At 42.9% G+C, this 27,873-nt stretch overlaps 1 long non-coding RNA gene and 1 other non-coding gene across 2 annotated transcripts; both read left to right on the top strand.

The window, feature by feature from the left end:
- The first annotated feature begins 152 nt into the window (after positions 1-152).
- LOC133233924 (uncharacterized) lies at positions 153-26,334 on the top strand. Its single transcript, XR_009731922.1, has 3 exons — positions 153-464; positions 6,566-9,066; positions 10,872-26,334. It is a non-coding gene; the product is annotated as an uncharacterized LOC133233924 (long non-coding RNA).
- TRNAG-CCC (transfer RNA glycine (anticodon CCC)) lies at positions 20,197-20,269 on the top strand. Its single transcript has one exon. It is a non-coding gene; the product is annotated as a tRNA-Gly (tRNA).
- Positions 26,335-27,873: the final 1,539 nt, after the last annotated feature.

The raw sequence follows: 27,873 nt of genomic DNA, 5'->3' as shown, positions 1-27,873 counted from the left end.
CCACCAGGCTCCCCCGTCCCTTGGATTCTCCAGGCAAAAACACTGGAGTGGGTTGCCATTTCCTTCTCCAATGCATGAAAGTGAAAAGTGAAAGTGAAGTCGCTCAGTCGTGTCCGACTCTTCACGACCCCATGGATTGCAGCCCGGTGGGTTGCCATTGCCTTCTCCGGCGAGAGTAGTTAGGTCGGGCTAAAAGTGTTGATGCTTTCCGTGCGCTTCCAACTGGCCTGGTGACTGGCAGGAAGAGACGCATCGCTGTATTTTGAGCCCTCTTGATTTGGAGCCGGCGACGGCTAGGGACGAAAGTTCTGGAACTTCTCAGCTGAGAAGGGCGGGAAAAGCTGCTTTCGGCCGCCTGCGCCGAGTCTGCGTGAGGAACTTGAGGCGATTGCCAGCCGAGTAGGCGCGAGGGGATCCCTTCAGCGATACTACACCCTTCACTCGGGCTCAGGCGAACCTCAGTAGTAAGATTTCTCTAGTCCGTTTTGTACCTGTTTTTACCGAAACACGGCCCCGCTCTGCTCCAGCTTAAGTCGTCAGTACCCAGCTCCCTTCGGGAGTCTTGTCCGTTTCTTCTGTAATGTTCGTAGGTGTATGCTATGCTATGCTATGCTAAGTCACTTAAGTTGTGTCCGACTCTGTGCGACCCCATAGACGGCAGCCTACCAGGCTCCCCCTTCCCTGGGATTCTCCAGGCAAGAACACTGGAGTGGGCTGCCATTTCCTTCTCCAATGCATGAAAGTGAAAAGTGAAAGTGAAGTCACTCAGTCGTGTCCGACTCTTAACGACCCCATGGATTGCAGCCTAACAGGCTCTTCCGTCCATGGGGTTTTCCAAGCAAGAGTACTGGAGTGGGGTGCCATTGCCTTCTCCGTCGTAGGTGTATAAACGCTGACTATTCCGAAGAGTATTTTGGCCTCCTTCCTCCCGAATTGCTTTCCAGAGTGGCTCCCTCATTTCTTTAATACTCTCATGAGTTTCCAGCTTGGAAACATCAATGTTTCAATTTGATGCCATTTCTGTTTTCCCCATTGATACTGACCAGCGTTTTTGGCCTTTCTCAAGCAATAGAAATTGACTAGTGACAAGAAATTCAGGGGAGGCTCTGTAGAGGCTCATGTCTCTATCTTGGGATGTTGGAATTCTATCCTTTAATTAAAGCTGAATGAAATAATAGCTCCATCTAGAAATAAGTTTTCCTTCTACTGAATGTTCATTATGCTTTGGAAACCATTCTTAATCTGTTCATTCAGTACCAGTTTCTCAGTTGGAACTTCTATTTGTGTACAAGTCTTTTCTCCCTTCTAGACCATAACCATTCATTTCTGCATCCTGAGTGTGTAACGTAGTGCTTTGTATAAAATAAGCACTCAGTAAGTGTTTGTGTAATGAATGATGAACTGTGAATGTTCCAATCTACGTTTTAGAAACATTACCCTAGCTCAAGTGTGAAAGGTAGTATGAATGGGAAGATAGGATAGTCTTGGTGTTGGGTAATAAAGGTGAAAGCAAAAAGACCAAGATTACAATAATTGATTGGTATAGTAGCCAAGTGGATGATGGGAGAAAAGAATCAGGAGGAATCAGAAAAGACTCCAATTCTTTAAGTCTTGGAAATTGTAACTGAGAAGGGATGTGCATAGCATGTGTTGGTTTTAAAACAAAAATGAGCTCAGAGCTCAAAAAAGATTTTTAAAATTTGAAATAGTAGTGAAATATTCAGAAGAAAAATCTTAGGGGGGTTTTAGAAATACAGGACTAAAGCTGATGAAAGAGAAGCTATACCTAAATAGGTAAATGTGTGAGTCATCTGTGAAGAAACAACAGTTGAAAACATTAGGGTATATGATCTTTCCGAAGGAGAAAGTATTTATAGAGAAGAGCAGAAGGCCAAAACCTACAGCTCAGGAAATAACCCATATTTAGGAAGGGGGAATAGGAAATAATAAACTTGAAGGGGAAATTGGAATAAAGATGGGTAGCAATGTAATAGTTGAAAAACTCAGGCAAATGCTTGCCTGGTTGGTATCAGCAGTCAGAGATGATATTTGGGAAATCAGTTTTTGAGTCCAGCTTTCTGATTTCCTTGTGACTTTATTATAGTGTTATTTCTAGGTAATGAGAATTTACATAGAAAAGAGTATATTTCTTTTCTTTAAATTCCAAAACTGCACTTAGGAGCTCCTAGGCTTCAGAGAGTTTCTGTGAAAAACTGGGGATGCCAGCCAATTTTAAAATGAAACTATTTATGCACATAATATTTTCTCATATTCTGATATCTTGTCAGTTACTATATTTCACTTTCTGGCATCACTGAGAAATAATCTGTTCCATGAAAGGGAATTTTCCAGTTAACTGACAGCCTTTAAGTATCAAAACTTGTTCACTGGAACCACTTCTCTAGAAATATACGTAAAATATAGTACTTATGTTCACTGGAACCACTTTTCTAGAAATATACGTAAAATATAGTACTTACTTCTGTACCGTAACCAGAGTAAGTGGGCCATAATTTAATCTTTGCTTGGCAATTAAGGATAATTGTTACAGCATCAGCTGCTTGCCCAGTGGCTCAGTGATAAAGAATCCACCTACCAGTGCAAGAGGTAAGAGTTCAATCCCTGAGTCGTGAAAGATCCTATGTAGAAGGAAATAGCAACCCATTCCAGTATTCTTGCCTAGAAAATCCCAGTGGTCAGAGGAGCCTGACTACAGTCCGTGGGGTCACAAAGAGTCAGACACGACTTAACAACTAAATAACAAAAGTAATAACAATTCTTTTCTGCTGGGTAGTAATGTGTTTTGGGCCTGTTAATACCTATGGAAAAAATTACCTTTTATTAGTTGACTTTGCTGTTTCTGTTATTACTGTTGTAGCTCAGTATTTTATCTTCTCATAGCTTTATAGATTGACCTAATTTGAAGCTTCACTTTGACCCAGAGATCTAGAGGCAAACGCTTTAGCAGAAGTCCCAGGGGGAATTGTAGCAGCAAAGAGTTTTCTGAGGCTGTGAGTGAATTTAAGACAATAATCATTTCTTAAATGATTAAACTGGAGCTGAAGAGGCAATATAATTTATTCAAAGGAACAGCCAGTAAGTGGCAGAACAGGATTTGGATCAAGTCTGTGATACTTAAGAAGGCCTTGCTTTTTCCTTAGTGAAACACTGTTTTCTCCTTTTCATTCTCTACTGTACAAGTCTCGAGCCACATTAAACAACTTTGCTGCTGCAACACAACCCGGACTCTTCCTCTCCACGGTTGATGTGGAGCTCCAGAAAACAGGAACTCCTGCAACCTCCCCACCAAAAAGTGAACTAACTCCACATGGTACCTGTTTCCTCACATTGCTTACCTTAAAAAAAAAAAAAAATCTCTTGAAGTTGTATTTCATAAGCAGAACCCAAGTCAAATGGCTTGTCCCTGGCTTAAAGGAAGACTCAGCCAGTGAACTTCTAGTATCATCCTTGGAGAGAGAGTGCTCATCAGGTAGTAAATTGTCTGAACAGAAAGATATTCAAAAGATGCTGGGCAGCCCAGAAATGTGACATTTATTCACTTTAGCTTAATCACACTTTGCCTTGTTTTATGGTTCATTATATATATGTATATAAAATCACAATATTGAAGTGGTGAAAGGATCATCTGGTTGAATGCTTTTTTTTTTTCCTCTTAATAAACACCCCCAAGAGATTAAATGACTTCTCCAAGGTCACAGAATTGATCAATGACAGAACTAGACCTATAACCTACAGGCATTCTTCATTAGTTTGACATCTTTTTGAGTGTTAGAAGCCAGGTACTGTTCTAGGCCCTGAAAACATCAATGAATAAGGATAAAAGCCCTGCCCTCATGGAGCTTCTATTTCTAGTGGGGGAGATAGACAATTAAAAAAATGAATATGTATGTGCTATGAAGAGTAGTTAAGCACAGTAAGAACACAGAGGGTAACAGGCTGCCGCTTTGGTTAGCATGGTCAGGGAGTGTGTGCGTGATAATTTTCATCTCAGCCCATTTCCTTATATGGTGGAGTCCCTCTTTTCTCTCCTATCATGAATGTAAAAATTGAATACTTTGTTTATTTTTAACATCCATACCATTCACAAGGGAGTAAAAAAATCTCTCTCTCATTTCTGGGGCAAGGCAGATTTGCTGAGTTTGTAGTTTCATAGACTGTGCCCAGTGGCACAATTTAACTTCTGTTTCTATAGCTCGAGTTGGAATTACGGGCTCCTAAATGTTCTTTTGTCTTTATATTGTGTTATTCAAACCCATTCCCCCTTTCCACCCCACCCACTCTACTGCATCACAAACACACCAGAGCACAAGGGTTGAACTCAATAAATAAGTTCCCAAAAGAGAATTTAAAAATGATAATCTTCCACTCATTTTTTCTGACCTGCAGAAAATCTCATCATGTTTCCCTGCTCTGATTTTATCTTCTGCAAAATGGGAATAATAACCTTTGCTGATTGTCTGCTTTGTAAGATTCTTGTAAGAATTAATCATTGCGTGTATAAAGCACTTTAGGTGCCAGTGAAGAAAGATGCTATGTAAATTATAATGATAAAGTTATTATATGTTACATAAAGGTTTAATCTCCAAAAGGGAAACATTTCAAGTTATAGGAGGCATTGGTTTAGAGCCACATTTGTACTCCTGTGGCTTTAATTACATGGAATGGTTTTGATCAGAGATTATAGGATCTTAATCCAGTTCTCCACCTCAGGGTCGGCCTCCCACATCCAGAGTCCTTTGTCTAGGGGCCTTTATTCAGGACACTGCAGAAAGCAACCCAATGTTTGTTGCAAGTTTGCTAGCTATCTGAGTATTTCTAATTACCCTAGAAGCCAGTTGATATTGTTAAATAAATCACACAAGAAGGAGAGAGAAGCAATCTTGGGATGACAGAACTATAAATTGGTCTTAGTAGGTTGGACTTAAAGTCTTTTCCAGTTCTAAAGTGTGTGATTGTGATATGAAGGTGTTTTTTCCTCCTTTTCCCTAATGTTATATGAGTTAAGGATACAAGCTATGTTTTCCAAGTAGACATAATTTCTGCCTATTTCTATTCCGTTTGACAGGCCCATCCACGGCTAAATGATGGCTCTAATCTTCATTATCCTTCCTTTGTATTTTTGGTGACTGTTTTCTCTGTGTGCTCCACCATCTAGCTCTGGTCATCAGTGCTTGGTCCTGTCCACCTCTTCCTCAGATGTGTGTATTACCCTTAGAAAGGACCTTGAAAGTGTGTGGAAAGGCCAAGAGGCTTGTCCACAATTTACTGTCAGCCACTCCTTCCCCCATAACACCATACTCTCCCTCCAGGTACTTTTCTAGAATGTTTTCCAGTGAAGTGATGCTCACAGTTTGAGTGTTCAGTGCATTTTCCAAGCACTGGAAAGAGGCATGAGTAAGTCAGGATCTCTGTCCGAGGGTGAACTGCTGCTATCTTACCCATTAAAAAAAAAAAAACACATTTTTTTTAACATTTATTTATTTGGCTGTGCCGGGTCTTCATTGCAGCGCATGGAATCTTTAGTTGTGGCATACAGATTCTTTAATTGCAGCATATGGGATCTAGCTCCCTGACCAGGGACTGAACCCAGAGTATGGAGTCCTAGCCACGGGACCACCAGGAAAGTCCCTTACTCATTTCAAGAGGGAAAATCTCTAGGTCCCATTCCTGGGTTTTGGTAGGCTCACTGTCCTTGGTGACAGGTGGCAGAGTCTTCCATTTTGTGAAGCCAGCCTTGCCTGGTCATCTTTCAAAAGAAAGGTACAAAAAAGCCCCATTTTCAAACACATGTTCAGGCAATGCAAATGTCTTCAAAACAAGTGAGTTAATTCTAGGGAGTAGAAAGAGGACCAGGCAAGGAGTCAAGAAACTTGACTAAATCAAACTATTACTCTGTAGATTATCATGCAGATCACCACCTCTCTGGGCCTTGGTTTTCTCATTTTCTTATTTTGCAGATAATATTGAGGCTTCAATATCAATTCCCTTGATTTCCAAATCTCACAGGGAAAGACCTCTGCTGCAGGGTGACCTCTTTCTGCCCCCTTTCACCTTTTGTCTTCCAGTCTCTCGCTGCTGCGTCTTTGATCAGTGTCCCCTTCAGCTCTGCTGAACATCACTCCTGTAGTTATTCCTTCTCTTCTCTGTTTTCAACTCTCCTTCTGTAAGGGCTCCTCCCACCCCCACCACACCATGTAAACTTGCTCAAGTTTCTCCAGTCTCAAAACAAAACTGATACCCTGCCTCAATCCTGTGTCCTCCTATAAAGATCTCGGATCTCCTTTCCCCCTCATGGGGCACATCTTACAAAGAGTGCCCACAGCCTCAGCATTCTACCCTCCCCTCTTTTCTGTCCACTGCAGTCAGGTTTCTGCCCACAGACAACGCCACTGAAACCACACTGGGAAAGTTCCCCAGACAAAGTTGACCTAGGGCCAAGTTCAGCTGCTGTTGGTTTAAAATCTTCAGTTTACCTAATATCTGGGAAGCATTTGACACTTTTATCTCCTCCCTCCCTTAAACCTTCTTCTCACTCTGTTTTCAGATTTCTCATGATTCTTCTCTGCCCTGGATTGCTGTTTCTTTCTCCTCGGCTGACCCCTCATTCCCCTACCCATGGCCCCGACTCTGCTCTCCTGGTGTTGCCCTTGGAGACTCAGACTCTTCTATGACTTCAGCTTCCCGCTCTGTGCTGATGACTCAACAATGGATATCCCCAGACATCCATCATATCTGAGCTCTAGACTTGGAAGTATTGCTGCATGCTGGAAATTTCTATCTTGATGTCCAGCAGACATCTCCAGCATGTATCTTAATGTGAATTCTTTCTTCCTGAACCTGTTCATCTGCCTCTATCTCTGTTTTCAGAGAATGATTCTTTCCAGTTACCCACATCAGAAACCTGGAAGTCACCCAGGACTTCTCCTTCTCTCCCATCCTACCCACCCAGGCCTTCCCCAAGTCCGGTGGACTTCAGCTCCTGACCATCTCTTCTATTTATTCACTCCTTTTTTCTTCCATCATTCTGTTAGTTCTGACCCTCATCCCTTCTAGTGAAGACCAGGTGATGGCCTCTAACTGGTCCCCACATATAGTCAGTGCATTTATCACAATGTATAATTTGTTTATGTGCACTTAAATGATAAGCTCCTTGAGAGGAAGGCTGTATCTTTCACGTCTTTAGCATAGAATCTGGCAGCCCATATATATGAACATTTTATGAATAATGTTCAATAAATGTTTATTGGTCTTGCCCCTATTTTCTTCTCCATTGTATGTTAGACTAATCTTTTCCTACTTCCTCCCCTCTTAGTACACACTCTACCTAAAGACTCAGCTCACCTCCTGAGCATAGCACATGTTCCCCAGACACCCGTTTATCACAGCACCTGCATCACCTCATTGAGTCTGTTTTCATGTCCATCTTCCCTGTGAGTATCAGTGCCGGGAGTCTCTGCCTTGCCAACACCTAGCCCCGGGACTGACACACACGAGGCAGTGAAGAAGCCTTTCGACTGTATGAATGAAGGAGTCAGACTTGCTGAGCTTCAAGTTCTCCAACTCCAAACCTATACAGTTTGACACAAAAACTGACATAATCTCAAAGTTTTCTCCCAGCAGATGGTCAGAACAGTTGAAACACCAATTCCAACAGTTGGCAAATACAAAGGTAAACATTTAAGAAAGTGAGTCAGAATGAAGGTGAATCCTCCAAAAGGAGTGAGAACATTGGCAAAACAGTGTCTCCATGTAGTCACAAGCACCCCCTTTGCATCTGATGGTGGGTTCCATATGTTCCTCTCAAGGCGTGTGACACATATGCCTTGAGAGCTTCTCAGGAGGGTGGGTGACAACTTACTGATGACTAAACCCCAGGGGCTAGAAATGAGCTGAAAGCGTGTTATTTCTCTGGAACAAAAATTAATTTTTTTCTTCAGCATTTTAATTTGCTCATTTTTGTAAACACAAACTTTACTCACTTATTTAATATTTGTTTCTGTTCAGTTAGAACTCTAGGAAAAATCCCTAAAGACTCTTAAGATTTGCAACTTATTTTTTCACTCCACAAGCATTTATTAACACCCAATATATATTTCTAGGCTCAATGTTGGGGGAGTGAAAAGATTTTTTTAAATGTAAAATACAAATCTGAAGATCTAATTGAAGAATCAAGCAGAGGATATGGATGTAGATAGGCATAATGTAAAAGCGCGCATAGTAACCTGATGGAGGGCAGGAAAAGGTAATTCCAACTGGATATCCAAGTACGAGAGGCCTCAGAGTAGAGACTATCAGCTCAAAGGGAAATCAACCAGGAGAAATTTACTGAAGGTGGTGAATCTCCAATAAGCACAGAAACACACAGAGTATATGCATTGCGGGCAGTAGCACCTGTGTGTAATTTGGATTTGAGGGGTAGAGAGGATGGAGACTGGCCATCCTTCTGTCGAATGCTTTTCTGAGACTGCTCCATCTCCCCCTTCAAGCCACCTCGTACTACTCCTCTCTCCCAAGTCCTCTCGGGGGACCCCTGACCCACTGTCATATTTGGGGTATGAGTTGTGATCCTGGCTCACTTGGGGAAATACATGTCTCCCTTCAGAATTTTGCATGTTCCAGTTAGACATTGCAAGGACTGACTCCGTTTTCCCCAGGGCAAACAGGAGTCGGCCCCCACCCACAGGTGGGTGGGCACCTCCACAGAAGTCGTCAGCATCTGCAGGTGGGGAGACTAGCCAAGAGAGAGGTTCAGTTTCCTAATTTCTAAAATGCAATTATGATAATCATTTCCACCACCTACAATGTAAGAATGAACAAATGTCATTTTTTCATCACTTTTCCAGACCAAAGGAGAACACTCTGACTTGGCTGATTTGAATAGTAGGAAGAGGTTCTGATGCAAACATTTCGCAATAGTCCTGGTAAAACAGCCCTGTCAGACTGTGGACACTCTACTGCTACTATTTATTGAGCGTTTACTACAGGCCAACCAGCTGGGCAACACTTTGATGTTACCTCATTTTATCCTCACAATAACATACCAAGGTAGATATCTCTTTTAAAAAATTTTTATTACATATTTATTTTTTTGCTGTGCAGCTTGTGAGATCTTAGTTCCCCTACCAGGAATTGAACCTGTGCTCCCTATAGTTGAAGCACAGTGTCTTAACCAGTGGACCACAAGAGAAGTCCCTATCTTCTTTAAAAAAAAAAAAAAAACAAGGCTTAGAGATGACAGATAATTTGTCCAAGGCTACACAAGCAAACAAGAAATGAGGTTTGACCTCAACTCTCCTATTTCCATAGAAGGAACACCAGAGAACTTGAAGAACGACATATTTGAGCCAGAGTGTTTCTTTGAGAAGTAGCTGTGTGACAGGCTCTGTGAGGAGAGAGTAGAATGCAGATGTTCAGTGGCACCAAAAGTTGCTAAAAGTCGTGAATCGTTGCTAACAGTCATGAATCGTACTCTTACAAAAAGTGACTCTTGTGATATGTCAGTTATGTGGGGGGAGGGGAGAGGGGGGAGGAAGAGAAATGATGAAAGCAGCTTTGAACCTGCTTGAATATATGGCTAGCACTTCAGTGAAGACCTGGGGTAACTGGCCATGGAGCACAGAAGAGAAGATTTCGGCCTAGAAAATGTGAGGAGTAGGAGTGAATAATTAAAATCTCTGTGTCCAAACACCTAACTCTGGGTAATCTGCCTGCTTGACGTACCCCTGGGAAAGGCGGCAGTCCTGACATGAATAGTGGCTATGCAGGAACAGCTGGCTCTGTCGCCCTCGTATCAGTCCCCTTCCACAGAATAGAGTGGGTTTTCAGGCACTGGTTCAGACCTGCACTGACAGAGCCAGTTTAACAGCAAGAGCCATCAGTTTTTCATTCCAGGAACGCTTTACAGTCTATTTGAATTTTAAAATAAATTCCGCACAGCAAGTTGTTGCATTTAAACTGTCAGGTGTAGGCTGGCTAGCCACCAGGCTCAGGGTTCTCGGTGCCAGAATTACTGACATTTATTTAAAAATGGTGTCAAAGTAAAAAAAAAAAAAATGATACCTTTAGTGGTTTTGCCTTCCCAACAGCCTCTATCCATCCCCTCCCCCTCTCTTTCTCTCTGTATGTGTATGTGTGTCTGTTTGTCTCTCTGTCTCCTGCTTTCTCTCCTCCACCCCGCTCCCTTGTCCCTCCTGCCTCTGACCACCACTTCTTCCCTCACCTAGTTCAGAATTCTTAAAGAGCTGAAGGACAGGAATCCCCAGCATTAGCAACAGGAACCGTGCCCTGGTGCCCTTTAGGAAGCTGGCACAGCAGGAGGAAGCACTCGAGCTCCCTCTCCCCTCCCAGAATGATTTTAATTACCTGCACCTGCAGTGTGATCCTGAGCTCAGGCCTCAGCCGAAAAATCCAGAAATCAGAGTTGCTCACCAAGGATTGGCTCTGTTAACCAAGCTTATTTAACCAAACCACCATACTGGTTTCTCGTTAGATCAGATACCAGCTTGTTAATTCACAATGAGAAATACACCTTCCTTTCCATCAGTGACTCAGGGTGCCCCTTCCCCGGTGTCTCAGTATCTGGGCACCACTTGGGGCCATGGTCTCTGGCCTTGCACCTCTGCATCCCTGGAACACAGTTGGTGCTCCATAAATATTTGCCAGACTGAATTGAATTTTGCCAGGGATAAGATGTGTGTATCTTCAGCCATTTTTACTCAAACAGACTAGAGATATTTTTACCCCACATATTAGTTTAGTCAAATGTTGTTTCTGAGCCACAAAGATCCTTGCAAATACTGCAAGGCAAGATTTATGAAGTAGCCATTTTTAATTTTTTTTTCTCCACACAGCTGACTTCATCATAAAGAACATTCATCTCAGGGGATTTACCTAGCAAGATATCATTCTACTTCATTTTGCGTTTCCTCTTTTCCTTCACATCCAAAATGAATGCAATAAAGGATCCCACTGTGCCCCAGGTAATAATAGCACAGGCAACTATAGACTGTCCACTGTGTCCCTGAAATAGATTCTCGGGTAGAAAGAACAACAGCGCTGTCATTTAGTGAGTGCTATGGGAAGCAAGGATCGGAGCTGAAGACACAAAAAGACTTATGAGTCAGTGGAGTCCAATTTAGTCTTGATGGAAGCACAAGGCACATTATTAGATCCATTTTCAAGGAAAATTATATTGTTGAAAAGAAGAGTCCTGTCCATTTGTAAAGCCCTGTCACTCAGGTCCCTGGGGATAAGGACCTCTTCTCAGACCCCCAAACAGGCTTTCCCTTTTCTTGGTTCTACAGACGCCATGAACTACAGCCCGCCAGGCTCCTCTGTCCATGGAATTCTCTAGGCAAGAATACTGGAGTGAGTTGCCATTTCCTTTTCCAGGGATCTTCCTGACTGAGGGATTGAACCCGGGTCTCCTGCATTACAGGCAGATTATATACCATATGAGCCAGCAGGGAAGCCCCTGATATATTAATAAATACTCTTAAAGGTTTCCATACCCATGTGACAGCTCTGTCCTCCCCTTTCCTCCAGCAGGCAGAGTTTCTGATCTGAAGTTCAGGAGGTTTTGTTCAAAACTCTTGGCTGCCATGACCTCTCTCTGAGGTCAGTGTGTCCAGGACTCAGCCCTTGACCTCCTCTCATTCTCCATGCGTGCTCTTCATGTGAATTGTATTTATTCCTGTGGCTTCCGCTGCCCCTTGTATTGCTGGTACCCTTGACCCTCAGTTATGGTGTATGGTTCTGACTGTATTTAGACATCAGTATATTCTGTGCACGAATCCTCTTCCATCCCTCATTGGATATCCCATATCCCTTTTCATCAGGCTGCCTGTTCAGTTCAGTTCAACATTTACTGCATATGTTTGGCAGGGTTCTGTAGTTGTTGAGGATACCGAGGTTCCTTTCTATTTAAGCAAATATTCGTCTAATTAATTTGCAGGGTTCTTTAAACTATCCAATCGTTGTAGTAATCCCTGAAGTCTTAGCTATCAGCTACTGTTCTCTTTCTCTCCTGCATCCTCCCTAAGATTATTCGTTAGTACAGTTTCAATTCCATAGAGATAATTTTCAAATATCCATATCTGATTCCAGCTATCTTACCTGTCTCATTTAATGTATGCACTTAGATGTCCCTTTGGGTCCTTAAACAACTGCTGTGGCTTTGGTTTCTGAATCTCTAAAATGCAGAAGTCAATGGGGAGATAATTTAGTAAGTTGCAATGTGTCAATGCACTGCAGCTTTTCCCCTCTATTTAAAATGCTTACAAACAATTATGGATAATTACTGCTTCTCTATTCACTTTCTTAACTCCCTCAAGGAGAAGCCCTTTGTTTTCTAATCAGGAAAGAAGTAAGGGAGTGAGATGATCAGTTATGTCTCGAAGGGGAAAGTGGAAGAGAGAGAGCAGTTTGTTGTCACCTTCCAGCCACACCTAGTGAATCACCAAAGATTTCTCAGAACCCTTCAGTTTCGTTCTCTCCTCTCCCTTCCAAGTGCACGGCTGTGACGAGAGCTGCCTTGAAGTTGAACCTTTAATTTGCCTTTCTCCCCTTCTCCAAACAGAGTACTTTTAAGACTATGAGCTACCTGAGAAAAGAACCATTCATTTCTGTAACCCCAAATAGTAGAAGAGCACGCAGTTGTAGAAAGAAGGAGGAAGGTCTTTCTGTTCTGTTATAGGACGAAAAAAAGGCTGACTGCAAATCAGCGAGTATAGAGTACTCCATTTAAGTAAAGACGGTGAAAAGGAACTTTCACTCTTTGAAAGGATGTATGAGAACTGGAATGCCTCTGAAAAGGGGACTGTGCACTGGAGGAAGAATGGTTGGAGGGAAACTTCACGGTAAACCCTTTTGTACCTTTTGAAATCTAACCCTGTTGAATTTTTCATGATAAAAAATAAGTAAAATTTAATTTTTAAAAAATATGTTGAATGTATTTGAAATATCCAGAATAGGCAAATATGCAGAGAGAAAGCAGATTAATGTCAGCCAGGAGCTAGGAGGAAGAGGGAACGGAGAGGGATGGTTTAATTGGGTCTGGGTTTTCCTTTCAGAATAACAAAATTACTCTGCAACTGAATAATGGTCATAGTTGCACAACATTATGAATGTACAAAATGCATTGTACACTTTAAAGTGGTTAAAGTGCTGAATTGTGTTACAGGAATTTTACCATAATTTCATATATATGCTAAGTCACTTAAGTCACTTCAGCCCATATATATGTGTGTGTATATATATTCTTGATGAGTGAATGAATGAATAAAATGCCTATTTACAGATTTATATTAGGTATCAATGAGATATCTGTGTGATGAGGTATCTCTGCTTTGTGAAGTTTTTACTGGAAAATTCCAAATGTACACAAAAGTAGGACAGTGTCATGGACCCCACTTACCTAGCACTCAGCTTCAACAGTTAGCAATTCATGGCAAATCTGACTCCATTTATACCCAAACACTTGTCCTCCATACCTACTAGATTATTTTGAAGCAAATTGTACATATTTCAGTATGCATCTCATAAAAGCTATTGACTCTTTAAAAAAAAAAAAAAGCTTACAGTGCATTATCAACCTAAAAAAATTAAGTTATTCCCTAATGTCATCAAACAGCAGTGTTTATGTTTCCTAGATTGCCTCACAAACATCCTCCTTAGGGCTGACTTGTTGCTCTAAGGTTTTAAAGTGACCAATCTCCTTTTCCCAGAACTGACCGGGTCAGCTCATTCTTAGCCATAATGAGATCTGGAGGAATTTAAAGTTTCTTATCTGAACATCTTGAAGTTGGACAAGATGCTATTAAAGTTCTATTTCTACCCAAACATTTTCTAAAGAGTTTCTGATGAGCTCTTTTGCCTGCTAGGGCCCATAGTGCTGTATGGCAGCAGATGTCAGTCATGAAATGCCAATGTAATGATTGAAATCCGAATTTGAGAGGCCCCAGTTCGGCACTGGAACTCACCAGCAAGAACCTCTTTATTCTCCCTCTTGATTAGTAACTTAACCATTCCTGAAAGTGCAAGTTTGCTATGACCAGTAAGTTCTCTTGGCAGTCCTCTATTTGCCTTTGCCCTGCTTCATTCTGTACTCCAAGGCCAAATTTGCCTGTTACTCCAGGTGTTTCTTGACTTCCTACTTTTGCATTCCAGTCCCCTATAATGAAAAGGACATCTTTTTTGGGTGTTAGTTCTAGAAGGTCTTGTAGGTCTTCACAGAACTGTTGAGCTTCTTCAGCGTTACTGGTTGGGGCATAGGCTTGGATTACCATGATATTGAATGGTTTGCCTTGGAAACAAAAAGATCATTCTGTTGTTTTTGAGATTGCATCCAAGTACTGCATTTTGGACTCTTTTGTTGACTATGATGGCTACTTCATTTCTCCTAAAGGTTCCTGCCCACAGTAGTAGATATAATGGTATCTGAGTTGAATTCACCCATTCCAGTCCATCTTAGTTCGTTGATTCCTAGAATGTCCATGTTCACTCTTGCCGTCTCCTGTTGGACCACTTCCAGTTTGTCTTGATTCACGGACCTAACATTTCAGCTTCCTGTAGAATATTGCTCTTTACAGCATCAAACCTTGCTTCTATCACCAGTCCCATCCACAACTGGGTGTTGTTTTTGCTTTGGCTGTATCCCTTCATTCTTTCTGGAGTTATTTCTCCACTGATCACCAGTAGCATATTGGGCACCTACCACCCTGGGGAGTTCATCATTCAATGTCCTATCTTTTTGCCTTTTCATACTGTTCATGGGGTTCTCAAGGCAAGAATACTAAAGTGGTTTGCCATTCCCTTCTCCAGTGGACCACATTCTGTCAGACCTCTCCACTATGACCCATCCATCGTGGGTGGCCACACACGGCATGCCTTAGTTTCATTAAGTTAGACAAGGCTGTGGTCCTTATTTAACTTATATGCAGAGTACATCATGAGAATCACTGGGCTGGAAGAAAAACAAGCTGGAATCAAAATTGCCGGGAGAAATATCAATAACCTCAGAGATGCAGATGACACCACCCTTATGGCAGAAAGTGAAGAAGAACTAAAGAGCCTCTTGATGAAAGTGAAAGAGGAGAGTGGAAAAGTTGGCTTAAAGCTCAACAATCATAAAACTAAGATCATTGCATCTGGTCCCATCACTTCATGGCAAATAGGTGGAGAAACAGTGGAAACAGTGGCTGACTTTATTTTTGGGGCTCCAAAATCACTTCAGATGGTGACTGCAGCCATGAAATAAAAAGACACTTGCTCCTTGGAAGAAAAGTTATGACCAACCTAGACAGCATATTAAAAAGCAGAGACATTACTTTGTCAACAAAGGTCCATCTAGTCAAGGCTGTGGTTTTTCCAGTGGTCATGTATGGATGTGAGAGTTGGACTATAAAGAAAGCTGAGCGCCAAAGAATTGATGGTTTTGAAGTGTGGTGTTGGAGAAGACTCTTGAGAGTCCCTTGGACTGCAAGGAGATCCAACCAGTCCGTCCTAAATGAGATCAGTCCTGGGTGTTCATTGGTAGGACTGATTTTGAAGCTGAAACTCCAATACTTTGGCCACCTGATGTGAAGAGCTGACTCATTTGAAAAGACCCTGATGCTGGGAGGGATTGGGAACAGGAGGAGAAGGGGACAACAGAGGATGGGATGGTTAGATGGCATCACTGACTCAATGGACATGGGTTTGGGTGGACTCCGGGAGTTGGTGATGGACAGGGAGGCCTGGCGTGCTGCGGTTCATGGGGTTGCAAGGAGTCCAACGTGACTGAGCGACTGAACTGAAAGTGCAAGTGAAAGCTGCTCAGTTGTGTGTCTGACACGTTGCGACCACATGGACTATACAGACCATGGAATTCTCCAGGCCAGAATACTGAAGTGGGTAGCTGTTCCCTTCTCCAGGGAATCTTCCCAAACCAGGGATTGAACCCAGGTCTCCTGCATTGCAGGCAGATTCTTTACCAGCTGAGCCACAGTTCAGTTCAGTGACTCAGCCATGTACGACTCTTTGCAACCCTATGGACTGCAGCACGCCAGGCTTCCCTGTCCATCACCAACTCCCAGAGCTTGCCCAAACTCATGTCCATCAAGTTGGTGATGCCATCCAACCAACTCATTCTTTGTCATCCCCCTCTCCTCCTGCCTTCAATCTTTCCCAGCATCAGGGTCTTTTCTAATGAGTCAGTTCTTCACATCAGATGGCCAAAGTATTGGAGTTTCAAGTTCAGCATGTCCTTCCAATGAATATTCAGGACTGATTTCCTTTAGGATTGACTGACTTGATCTCCTTGCAGTCCAAGGGACTCTCAAGAGTCTTCTCCAACACCACACTTCAAAACCATCAATTCTTTGGCACTCAGCTATCTTTATGGTCCAACTCTCCCATCCATACATGACTACTGGAAAAACCATAGCTTTGACTAGATGGACCTTTGTCGGCAAAGTAATGTCTGCTTTTTAATATGCTATCTAGGTTGGTCATAGCTTTTCTTCCAAGGAGCAAACGTCTTTTAATTTCATGGCTGCAGTCACCATCTGCAGTGATTCTAGAGCCGAAGAAAATACAGTCTGTCACTGTTTCCATTGTTTCCCCATCTATTTTGCCAGGAAATCTGGGACTGGATGCCATGATCTTCATTTTTTGAATGTTGAGTTTTAAGCCAGCTTTTACATTCTCCCCTTTCACTTTCATCAGGTGGCTCCTCAGTTACTCTTTGCTTTGTGCCATAAGGATGGTGTCATCTGCATATTTGAGGTTATTGATATTTCTCCCAGCAATCTTGATTCTACTTGTGCTTCATCCAGCCCTGCATTTTGCATGATGTACTCTGTATATAAGTTAAATAAGCAGGGTGACAATATACAGCCTTGACGTACTCCTTTCCCAATTTGGAACCAGTCCATTGTTCCATGTCCAGTTTTAATTGTTGCTTCTTGACCCATATACAGCTTTCTCAGGAGGCAGGTAAGATGGTCTGGTCCCATCTCTAAGAATTTTTCACAGTTTGTTGTGATGCACACAGTCAAAGGCTTGGCATAGTCAATAAAGCAGAAGTAGATGTTTTTCTGGAACTCTCTTGCTTTCTATGATCCAGCGGATATTGGCAATCTGATGTCTGGTTCCTCTGCCTTTTCTAAATCCAGCTTGAACATCTGGAAGCTCTAAGTTCACATACTGTTGATGCTTCACTTGGAGAATTTTGAGCATTACTTTGCTAGCGTGGAAGATGAGTACAATTGTGCAGTAGTTTGAACATTTTCTGACATTGCCTTTCTTTGGGATTGGAATGAAAACTGACCTTTTCCAGTCCTGTGGCCACTGGCATATTGAGTGCAGCACTTTCGCAATATCATCTTTTAGGATTTGAAATAGCTCAGTTGGAATTCCATCACCTCCACTAGCTTTGTTCATCGTTATGCTTCCTAAGGCCCACTTGACTTCAGACTCCAGGATGTCTGGCTGTAGGTGAGTGATCACACCATTGTGGTTATCTGGGTCATGAAGATCTTTTCTGTACAGTTCTTCTATGTATCCTTGCCACCTCTTCTTAATATCTTCTGCTTGTGTTAGGTCGATACCATTGCTGTCCTTTATTGTGCCCATCTTTGCATGAAATATTCCCTTGGTATCTCTAATTTTCTTGAAGAGATCTCTAGTCTTTCCCATTCTATTGTTTTCCCCTATTTCTTTTCACTGAGCACTGAGGAAGGCTTTCGTATCTCTCCTTGCTTTTCTTTGGAACTGTGCATTCAGATGGGTGTATCTTTCCTTATCTCCTTTGCCTTTCACTTCCCTCCTTTTCTCAGCTATTCATAAGGCCTCCTCAGACAACCATTTTGCCTTTTTGCATTTTTATTGGGGATGGTCTTGATCACTGTCTCTTGTACAATGTCACGAACCTCTGTCCATAGTTCTTCAGGCACTCTATCAGATATAATCCCTTGAATCTATTTGTCACTTCCTGCATAACCGTAAGGGATTTAATTTAGGTCATACTTGAATGGTCTAGTGGTTTTCCCTACTTTCTTCAATTTAAGTCTGAATTTGGCAATAAGGAGTTCATGATTGGAGCCACAGTCAGCTATAGGTCTTGTTTTTGCTGACTGTACAGAGCTTCTCTATCTTTGGCTGCAAAGAATATAATCAATCTGATTTTGGTATTGACATCTGGTGATGTCTATGTGTAGAGTCTTCTCTTGTGTTGTTGGAACAGGGTGTTATGGTCAGTGTGTTCTCTTGCAAAACTCTGTTAGCCTTTCCCCTGCTTCATTTTGTACTCCAAAGCCAAATTTGCCAGTTACTCGCGGTATCTCTTGACTTCCTACTTTTGCATTCCAGTACCTTATGATGAAAAGGACATCTTTTTTTGGTGTTAGTCCTAGAAGGTCTTGTAGGTCATCATAGAACCGTTCAACTTCAGCTTCTTTGGCATTAATGGTTGAGGCATAGACTTGGATTACTGTGATATTGAATGGTTTACCTTGGAAACAAAAAGAGATCATTCTGTCACTTTTGATATTGCACCCAAGTACTACATTCTGGACTCTTTTGTTGACTATGAGGGCTACTCCATTTCTTCTAAAGGATTCTTGCCCACAGTCATAGATATAAAGGTCATGTGAATTAAATTCACCCTTTCCAGTCTATTTAGTTCACTGATTCCTAAAATGTCAATGTTCACTCTTGACATCTCCTGCTTGCCCACTTCCAATTTACCTTGATTCATGGACCTAACATTCCAGGTTCCTATGCAATCTTGGTCTTTACAGCATCAGAATTTACTTCTATCACCTGTCACATCCACAGCTGGTATTGTTTTCGTTTTGGCTCAGCCTCTTCATTCTTTCTGGACCTATTTTTCCACTCTTCTCCAGTAGCATATTGGGTATCTACTGTCTGGGGAGTCCATTTTTTCAGTGTCATATCTCTGCCTTTTCATACTGTTCAGAGGGTTCTCAAGGCGAGAATACTGAAGTGGTTTGTCATTCCCTTCCCCAGTGGACCACGTTTTGTCAGAATTCTCCACCATGACCTGATATCATGGGCTTGCCTGATAGCTTAGTTGGTAAAGAGTCCTCCTGCAATGCTGGAGACCCTGGTTCTATTCCTGGGTCAGGAAGATTCACTGGAGAGGGGCTAGGCTACCCACTCAAGTGTTCTTGGGTTTCCCTTGTGGCTCAGCTGGTAAAGAATCTGCCTGCAGTCTGCCTGCTAAGGAATCTAGGGGAGACCTGGGTTCGATCCCTGGGTGGGAAGATCCCCTGAAGAAGGAAAAGGCTGAGCCACAGGGGAATCCCAAGAATACTGGAGTGGGTAGCCTATCTCTTCTCCACCAGATTGTCCCGACCCAGGAATCGAACCAGGGTCTCCTGCATTGCAGGCAGATTCTTTACCAACTGAGCTATCAAGGAAGCCCATTCATATCTTTATTTAATAGAATTCTGGGTGACCCTCCTTCTCTCTCTGGAGACTCCTTTAGTTTTCCACATTGTCCAAACTAGTATCAGAGGGTCAAGTGCTGATGGGGTACCTACTCTAGGGGATCATATGTTACAGCCAGCACTGTGTTAAAGAAAACTGAGGTTTGACTCTTTTGTTTCTCCTCCTCCACTGTCTTCTCTTTTTGTGTGTGTTTATAATGCATTGATTAACCCACAGAAGTACATATTTCTGTATGACCTGTTTGAAGGTTTATTTGCTTTTTTAAATAATTTTTTATGGGCATATAGTCTATTTACAATGTTGTGTTAGTTTCAGGTGTACAGCAAAGTAAATCATTTATACATATACATATAGCCACTCTTTTAAAGATTCTTTTCCATATTGGTCATCACAGATCACTGAGCAGAGTTCCCTGTGCTATACAATAGGTTCTTGTTGGTTATTTTATGTATAGTAGTGTGTGTATATAAGTCCCAAATTCCTAATTTATTCCTCTCCACTCCTTTCCCCTTTGGTAACCATAAGTTTGTTTTCTGTCTATTCTGACATGATCCTTTATTTTAACATTTCCCCAAAATGTGTCCTTTGGAAAACTACTTAAAGTTTCATTTTTAAGTTCCTTTAATTTAGGAAGTACAGTGCACTATATTCACTTATTAGAGTTTCCTGAGTCTACATTGACATATTAAAAGTTCTTAAAAAAAAAAAAAAAAGCCAAGGATATCCCTGGTGGTCCAGTGGCTAAGATTCTGCACTCCCAATGCAGGGGGCCTGGGTTCGATCCCTGGTCAGGGAACTAGATCCTACCTACATGCCATGACTAAGACCCAGTGCAGCCAAATAAATATTTTAAAAAGCACCAGTAAAGAAACCTATTTCAGTTTGTTTAGCCCAGTATTTCCCAAACCTATGGAATATGGAACCTTTCTCTGATGCTTAACACCTGTTGACATTCCATGGAAACACTGCTATATGTAACTTTCTGACGGGATGATAACAAGGAGCTGTCTCAGAAACTGTATTTTCATTAAAGTTTCACTGGCTTCATTAAGAGGATGACATTTCTGAGTTTCTAGCCTTTTTTTTATCAAAACCTCTCTGGCTCGTTTTTGTTGTTGTTCAGTCTCTTAAGTCATGTCCAACTCTTTGTGACTCCATGAACTGGGGTCGGCATGCCAGGCTTCCCTGTCCTTCACTATCTCCCAGAGTTTGCTCAAACTTCTGTCCATTCAGTTGGTGATACCATACAACCATCTCATTTTCTGTTACTCCCTTCTCCTCTTGCCCTCAGTCTTTCCCAGCCCCAGGGTCTTTTTGCAGTGAGTCAGCTCTTCGCATCAGGTGGCCAAAGTATTGGAGTTTCAGCTTGAGCATCAGTCCTTCCAGTGAATATTCAGGGTTGATTTCCTTTAGGATTGTCTCGTTTGATCTCCTTGTAGTCCATGGGACTCTCAAGAGTCTCCTTCAGCACCACAATTCGAAAGCATCAATTCTTTGGTACTCAGGCTTCTTCAGAGTCCAACTCCCACATCCTTACATGACTACTGGAAAAATCATAGCTTTCACTATACCAACCTTTGTAATGATTCCTTGTGCCATGAGGTAGTTGTTGGGGATTGCGGGGGCCGGGGGGAGGGCTCATATTTTGTAGGCAGGGGCCCACTGGAGCCACCCAAATGTGAATGAGCCTCCCAGGCTTGTATCACAAGGGCCTCAAGGTGAAATTTCAGTTCACACAGTGTAGTTAGTATCCAGTGTCTCCCTCTGTAAACCCTGACCTTGGATTTGGTAGATATAAACTTCCCAACTTATTTCCATACAATGACCCAGCTGGCTCTAAAGATAGGCTATGATGTCACCAGCTATCTGTAGTCACTCCCTAATTAATACCTGGCCAATGACTATCTGACTCTTTGTTCTAAATTGGGACTGCATGTCACTGTTATCCCTCAACTGTGGGGAACCAAGCCAGGGCACAGGGCCAGAGCTGCCAGAAATTTGGGATCATCCGAGGTCTTCGGTAGTAGAATAGAAGTAAGAGGCAGCATGTGGGCCTCGTGTACAGAAGGCCTATGGGAGTCCTGGGGCCTACTGGACTTGCAAGCGTTTAGGAAAGTAGTCTGAGTAGCTTCTAGAAACAGGAAGTCAGTCTGGCTGAAAGCCTTCACCTACACAGTCGCAGGCAGGAGTTTCCTCCTCCCCGCACCACAACCCTTGCTGATGGAACTTTCTTCCCAAATTTGCCTTTCATAGGAATTACTCCAGGCACTAAACATGCAGCTTTCCACACCCCACCCCTGAAATGCTAAATTGGTCCATTTAATAAATATCCTGAGTGATCTATATGATGAGTTTGGGAAACACTACCCTAGTTATTCCAGGCTCAGTCCATTCCTCCAAGTACTTTTGTTTCCTGTTGAGGAGGAACAGAAGATGCCACCCCAGAGTATTCCACTTTGGCATGTGGATTATTTTGAGCTGAGAACAGTCAGGACCCAAGAGACTCACAAAGAGCTTTTTACCTTCCCTTACCTGACTAAAAGAATTTAAATAGAGGGCATGTACCAGGAAGACAAACCTAGACAACATATTAAAAAGCAGAGACCTCACTTTGTCGAGAAAGATCCATGTAGTCAAAGCTACAGTTTTTCCAGTAGTGTGTACGTATATGAAACTTGAACCATAAAGAAGGCTGAGAGCTGAAAAATTGATGCTTTCAAATTGTGGTGCTGGAGAAGATTCTTGAGAGCCCCTTGGACAGCAAGGAGATCAAACCAGTCAACCCTAAAGGAAATGAACCCTGAATATTCATTGGAAGGACTATTGCTGAAGCTGAAGCTCCAATTCTTTGGCCACCTGATTCGAAGAGCCAACACATTAGAGAAGACCCTGATTCTGGGAAAGATTGAAGGCAGGAGGAGAAGGGAGCAATAGAGGATGAGATGGTTGGATGGCATCACCAACTCAATGGACATGAGTTTGAGCAAGCTCCAGGAGATGGTGAAGGTCAGGGAAGCCTGGCATGCTGCAGTCCATGGGGTTGCAAAGAGTCAGACATGACTGAGTGACTGAACAACAACAAACATTAGACCAGCCAAAGAAGCTAGAGGGGAAGAAGGGAAAAACTTTCTGTCCCTATACTGTCAATTCATTGTTTGGTCTGTCTTGGGATCCCATGAGGGTCTTGTGTTCTATCAGAAGAAATGGCGAGGACCTTACCTTCCTCATCCTCATCTTCTTCAGGGGCTTTGGACTTCTAGCCCCTCTGACTGAGGCCTGTGGCTCAGCCTCCAGCTAGAATAAGTTTATGTTTTCTCCCTTTTCTTGGGTTATTGTTCCCCCGCTTGTTTTAATAAGAATCATTTTAGAAGAGGTGGTTGAGTGGACTATTGGTGCCCTTTTGGTGCCTTTTATATTAAACCTGTTCTTTTATATTATCTCTGATTAGCCAGGAGGATTTTTGGAACACATGCTATGTGCAGAACTAGGAATAAAAAATGAATTAAAAATGTCTCTACTTTCTGGGACATGTTTGGATTTGAGATAAAGAAAAAAATGCTGGAAATGGATGGTGGTAATGGTTGCACAGCAGTGTTAATGTACGTAATTCTACTGAACTGTACACTTAAATGAGGCATCCCCTCACACCAGTCAAAATGGCCATCACCAAAAAGTCTCCAAATAACAAGTGCTAGAGAGGGTATGGAGGAAAAGGACCCCTCTTGTACTGCTGGTGGGAATGTAAATGAGTATAGCCACTATGGAAAACAGTATGGACATTTCTTAAAAAAACTAAAAATAGAGTTGCCATGTGACCCAGAAGTCCCACTTCTGGGCATATATCTGGAGAAGACGAAAACTCTAATATGAAAAGATACAGACACTCAGTGTTCATTAGCACTATTTATAATAGCCAAAACATGGAAACTAAATGTCCATAGACAGATGAATGGATAAAGAGGATGTGGTATATGTGTGTATATATGTGTGTATGTATATGTATGTATGTGTGTATGTATATATATATACATACACACACAATGGAATATTACTCAGCCATAAAAGGGTTAAATAATGCCATTTGTAGCAGAATAGATGAATCTAGAGAATATCATACTAAGTCAGAGAAAGACAAATATTACATGATATCACTTATATGTGGAATATAAAAAATTGTACAGATAAACTTATTTACAAAACAGACTTACAGACATAGAAAACAGACTCACAGACATAGAAAACAAACTTATGGTTACCAAAGGGGAAGAGTGGGGATAAATTAGGAGCATGGGATTAACATATACATTACCATATATAAAATAGATAAATAACAAGGATTTACTATATAGCACAGAGAACTATATTCAATATGTTGTAGTAACCTATAATGGAAAAGAAAATATACATATATACATATACATATATAAACATGTATCACTGAATCATTTTGCTGTATACCTGAAATAAACAGAATATTGTAAACCAACTATACTTCAATAAAAAATTATGAAAATGGTATATTTTATATTGTGTATATTTTATCATAATTGGGTAAAAAAATCTTGTTCAGACAAAAATACACCCTAAAACCAACTGAAGAAGACATTTACGAAGTGATAAGCCAGTAAATGTGAAGGAGCATGTGATTTAAAGGGATACTGGCCTGCTGCTGCTGCTGCTAAGTTGCTTCAGTCATTTCCGACTCAGTGCGACCCCATAGACGGCAGCCCACCAGGCTCCCCCATCCCTGGGATTCTCCAGGCAAGAACACTGGAGTGGGTTGCCATTTCCTTCTCCAATGCAGGAAAGTGAAAAGTCAAAGTGAAGTTGCTCAGTCGTGTCCAACTCTTAGCGACCCCATGGACTGCAGCCTACCAGGCTCCTCCATCCATGGGATTTTCCAGGCAAGAGTACTGGAGTGGGGTGCCATTGCCTTCTCCTGAAGTAGACCAAATACTGAAACAGCTTTTGCGCTAGTTTTGAAGGAGGTAAAGAATTGGTAGATTGGAGACTTAAAACAATGAAAGATGTGGCATGTACGAGGAGAACAATAGATCAAATCTAGTGGAAAGCAAGTGTCTAAAGGGAAAGGTCTGTCAAAGAGGCAGCCCTCACACTACCAGCCACCCTGGGCATAGGAAGTGTCCTCTGGGGGGATGAGGTGATGAGAAATTGCAGAGAAAGCAGTGAAAGAAATCTCCACAGGTGGCTGGTGACTGTACTTTGAGTGAGTTAATTTATTTGGATTTCCGGGTGTTAGTTGCAGCACACAGGATCTTTGATCTTCATTGCAGTATGCGGGATCCTTAGTTGCAGCATGTGGGATCTAGTTCACTGACCAGGGATCAAACCCAGATCCCCTGCATTGGGAGCATAGAGTTTTAGCCACTGAACCACTAGGGAAGTCCCAAGACATATTGTCTTGATTCAGAGTGATTTTCTGCTAAGTATTCTGGTAGTATTACTGTGAAGTTACCAAAATGAAACTCCTGTAGAGCGCTGAGGGGTGAGATGTTGGAGAGATGGTTAGAAATGGCCAGAAGAGGTGTACTCAGTTCTGGACCCACTACCCAATCATGCATCTCTGCCATGTGCAGGAGCTGGGAAGGGGCTGGTGGTGGGCTTCCAAGCAGAACCCAACTCTTAGCGGGGAGCCCAGCACAGTCAAGGGGTTTGTGGAACAGACAGAGCCACAAACCTGCTGGGCAGCTGTTATGAAACAGGTGGCTTTCAGAAAAGATGTTGTTTATGAGGAGGACCCCAGATTTGTAGGGGGACCTCACTTAGAACAATTGGCAGATGAGCTGAGCTTGATGGGAGGTGGAGATGCTAGGAACCCAAGCCACGGTGGCCTCCAGATGGGGCTGGGAAGAGAGTGGGAGAGGGGCTGTGTCTGATAAGCTCCGCATGCCAGCTGAGCCATCTGGGGCAGGGCTGGCACATAGTAGGCGTTCGGTAAATATTTGCTACATTAAAATGAATTGAAAACCCACTTGTTTCTGTTCTGTACTATTTGCTTTTTGTGTGTTTGTTTTTGTTTTGCCCTTAGTTTTCTAGTGAAGAGTTACTACATTTTTGTAAAGAGAAGATATTTGATTCAGCTAAATTAGGCTAAAAGGGGGTAGATCCACATCTAGAACAGAATGGCCTCCTGGGCGCTGGTAATGGCCACTCTTTCATCCTCACAGGCTCCCTTTCCTCCCCTATGCCTTCCTGTACCCCACCTCTGCTCCTAGGACAGGCTCTTCCTGTGTTCAGATATTGTCTTTCTAATGGCTCCCAAGCTTCCTTTCCCAGCTCCATGCCTACCATGTCTAACTGCCTACTGGACATCTCTTGTTTATTCCTCAGTATTTTCATCTCAGCATGTCCAGAGCTGCACTCATCAGACTTCCCTGGCGACCCAGTGGTTAAGACTCCACGCCTCCACTGTAGAGGCACAGGTTTGATCCCTTGTTGGGGAAGTTCCACATGCCACATGATGCAGCCAAAAAACAAAACTGAACTCATCACCTCTCCACTCTGACCCACTGCTGCGCTCCCCTCCAGGAGTCCACATACCCTTGAGATGTGTCTTTGTGTGAACAACATCTCAAATTGGACCTCAGTGCCACACATGACTGCACCATCTTCTTAACTCATCCTCAGTCTCGTGTCTACCCCAGATGTGACTCTGGAATCTTGCCTCACCTCTCCGAGCCTGCCCCATCCCATCTATTCCAGGTACAAACAGGTAGCTCCCTGTTCTACAGCTGCTGCTAGTCAGAGGCAATTCATCCACACAGCTCCCGCCCCTCTCAGAGAGCTCTAGCAGGCTTTAGAATTCTTTCTGCCCTGTGCTCAGAGGAAGTACAGCTCCTCCTTGGCTCAAAAAATTTCTTGGGTTTTTGGTTCTCCTCCGGAGTCCTAAGTCTCCAGAAAGCCTAGCCAGCAAGTGTGTTCCTACCAGTTCCCAAGCTCCTGGGGCTCTGAGTCTCACATCCACTTCTGTTGGGCACCAGGAGGCTTACAGCAGTGGCTGGCAACCCTGGCTGAGCATTGGAACTACCTGGGGAGGGTTGCTGATGCCTGGCCACCAACCAAACCAATTAAATCATTCTCTCTGGAGGTGGGACCTCGGCACTGGCATCTTGTCATGGCCCTCTGGGTGATTTTAATCCTCAGCCAAGGTTTCGAACGACTGATTTAAAGCATCTATTTCCACTTTCTCTGTCCTGGGGTCTCAAAATTATGCCCATTCTCCAGCTCTCCAGCCTGACCCTTTCAAGTTCTTTTCCAGGAACTTGGAATGACACTTCTACGTTCTTGATTATTGTTCATCCAACAATTCACCCATCTCCTCTGTACCTGGCACAGGGAAACGAATATAACTATATACTCAGAGAGGGCATCTATTATGTGAGGGCACCATCCTGTATCCGTGCACTTTGATTTTCCCAACTCTTTCGTTTCCTTGGAGTGTCTGCTCTGGTCCTACTCCCGGTTCATGCAGTCCTGTGAGAAGCTCACCCCAGGGCTGCATATGACCCAGACTAAGGCAGTAAGGGCATTTAATCCTTCTGGCCACAGCAACTGGCTCAGGGATGGGCCTATGCCCCAAGGCAGGCCAGTCAGGCACAGTGCAACTCAATCCTGAGACTTTGGTTTGAACTGGTTGGGAATTTTCTCATTTCCTGCTGCTTATAAATGTGAGACTAGAGCCAAGAAGAGAGCTTGTCTGAGGATGAACCTGGGTAGAGCAAGGAAGACCCAGGGAGGGATTCTGCCCTTGAAGGTCACCATCTAGTGGCAGAGGCTCACATGTTGACAAGTCCCAAAGGAGCAGTGAAGGGGAAGTCAGGGAGCTGGCTCAGGGAGGTGGAGCAGCAGGACTTGAATGTCCCTGGGGGGTGCTGGTAGTGGCCAAGCTGCTCATATGGTCATTCCCATTTTGAAAATTTAATGTTTCTCTTATATTAGAGTGTAGTTAATTTACAATCTTGTGTTGGTTTCAGGTGTACACGAAAGTGGTTCAGTTGTACATATGTATCCACGTGGGGATTCCCTCGTAGCTCAGCCAGTAAAGAATCTGCCTGCAATGCAGGAGACCCGAGTTCAATCCCTGAGTGGGAAAAATCCCCTGGAAAAGGAAATGGCAACCCACTTCAGTATCCTTGCCTGGAGAATCCAATGGACAGAGGAGCCTGGCAGGCTACAGTGCATGGGATCGCAAGAGTCAGACACCGACTTAGCAACTAAACCAGCACTACCACCATTCTTCTTCAGATTCTTTTTCCATATAGGTTATTACAGAGGATTGAGGAGGTCCTTGTTGGATATGTCTTATATACAGCTGCTGCTGCTGCTAAGTCGTGTCAGTCGTGTCCAACTCTGTGCGACCCCAGAGATGGCAGCCCACCA

Source organism: Bos javanicus, chromosome 21, assembly GCF_032452875.1.
Source record: "Bos javanicus breed banteng chromosome 21, ARS-OSU_banteng_1.0, whole genome shotgun sequence".
Lineage (NCBI taxonomy): Eukaryota > Metazoa > Chordata > Mammalia > Artiodactyla > Bovidae > Bos > Bos javanicus.
Note: the sequence above shows the minus strand (reverse complement) of the source record. Positions and strands in the feature narration are given on the sequence as shown.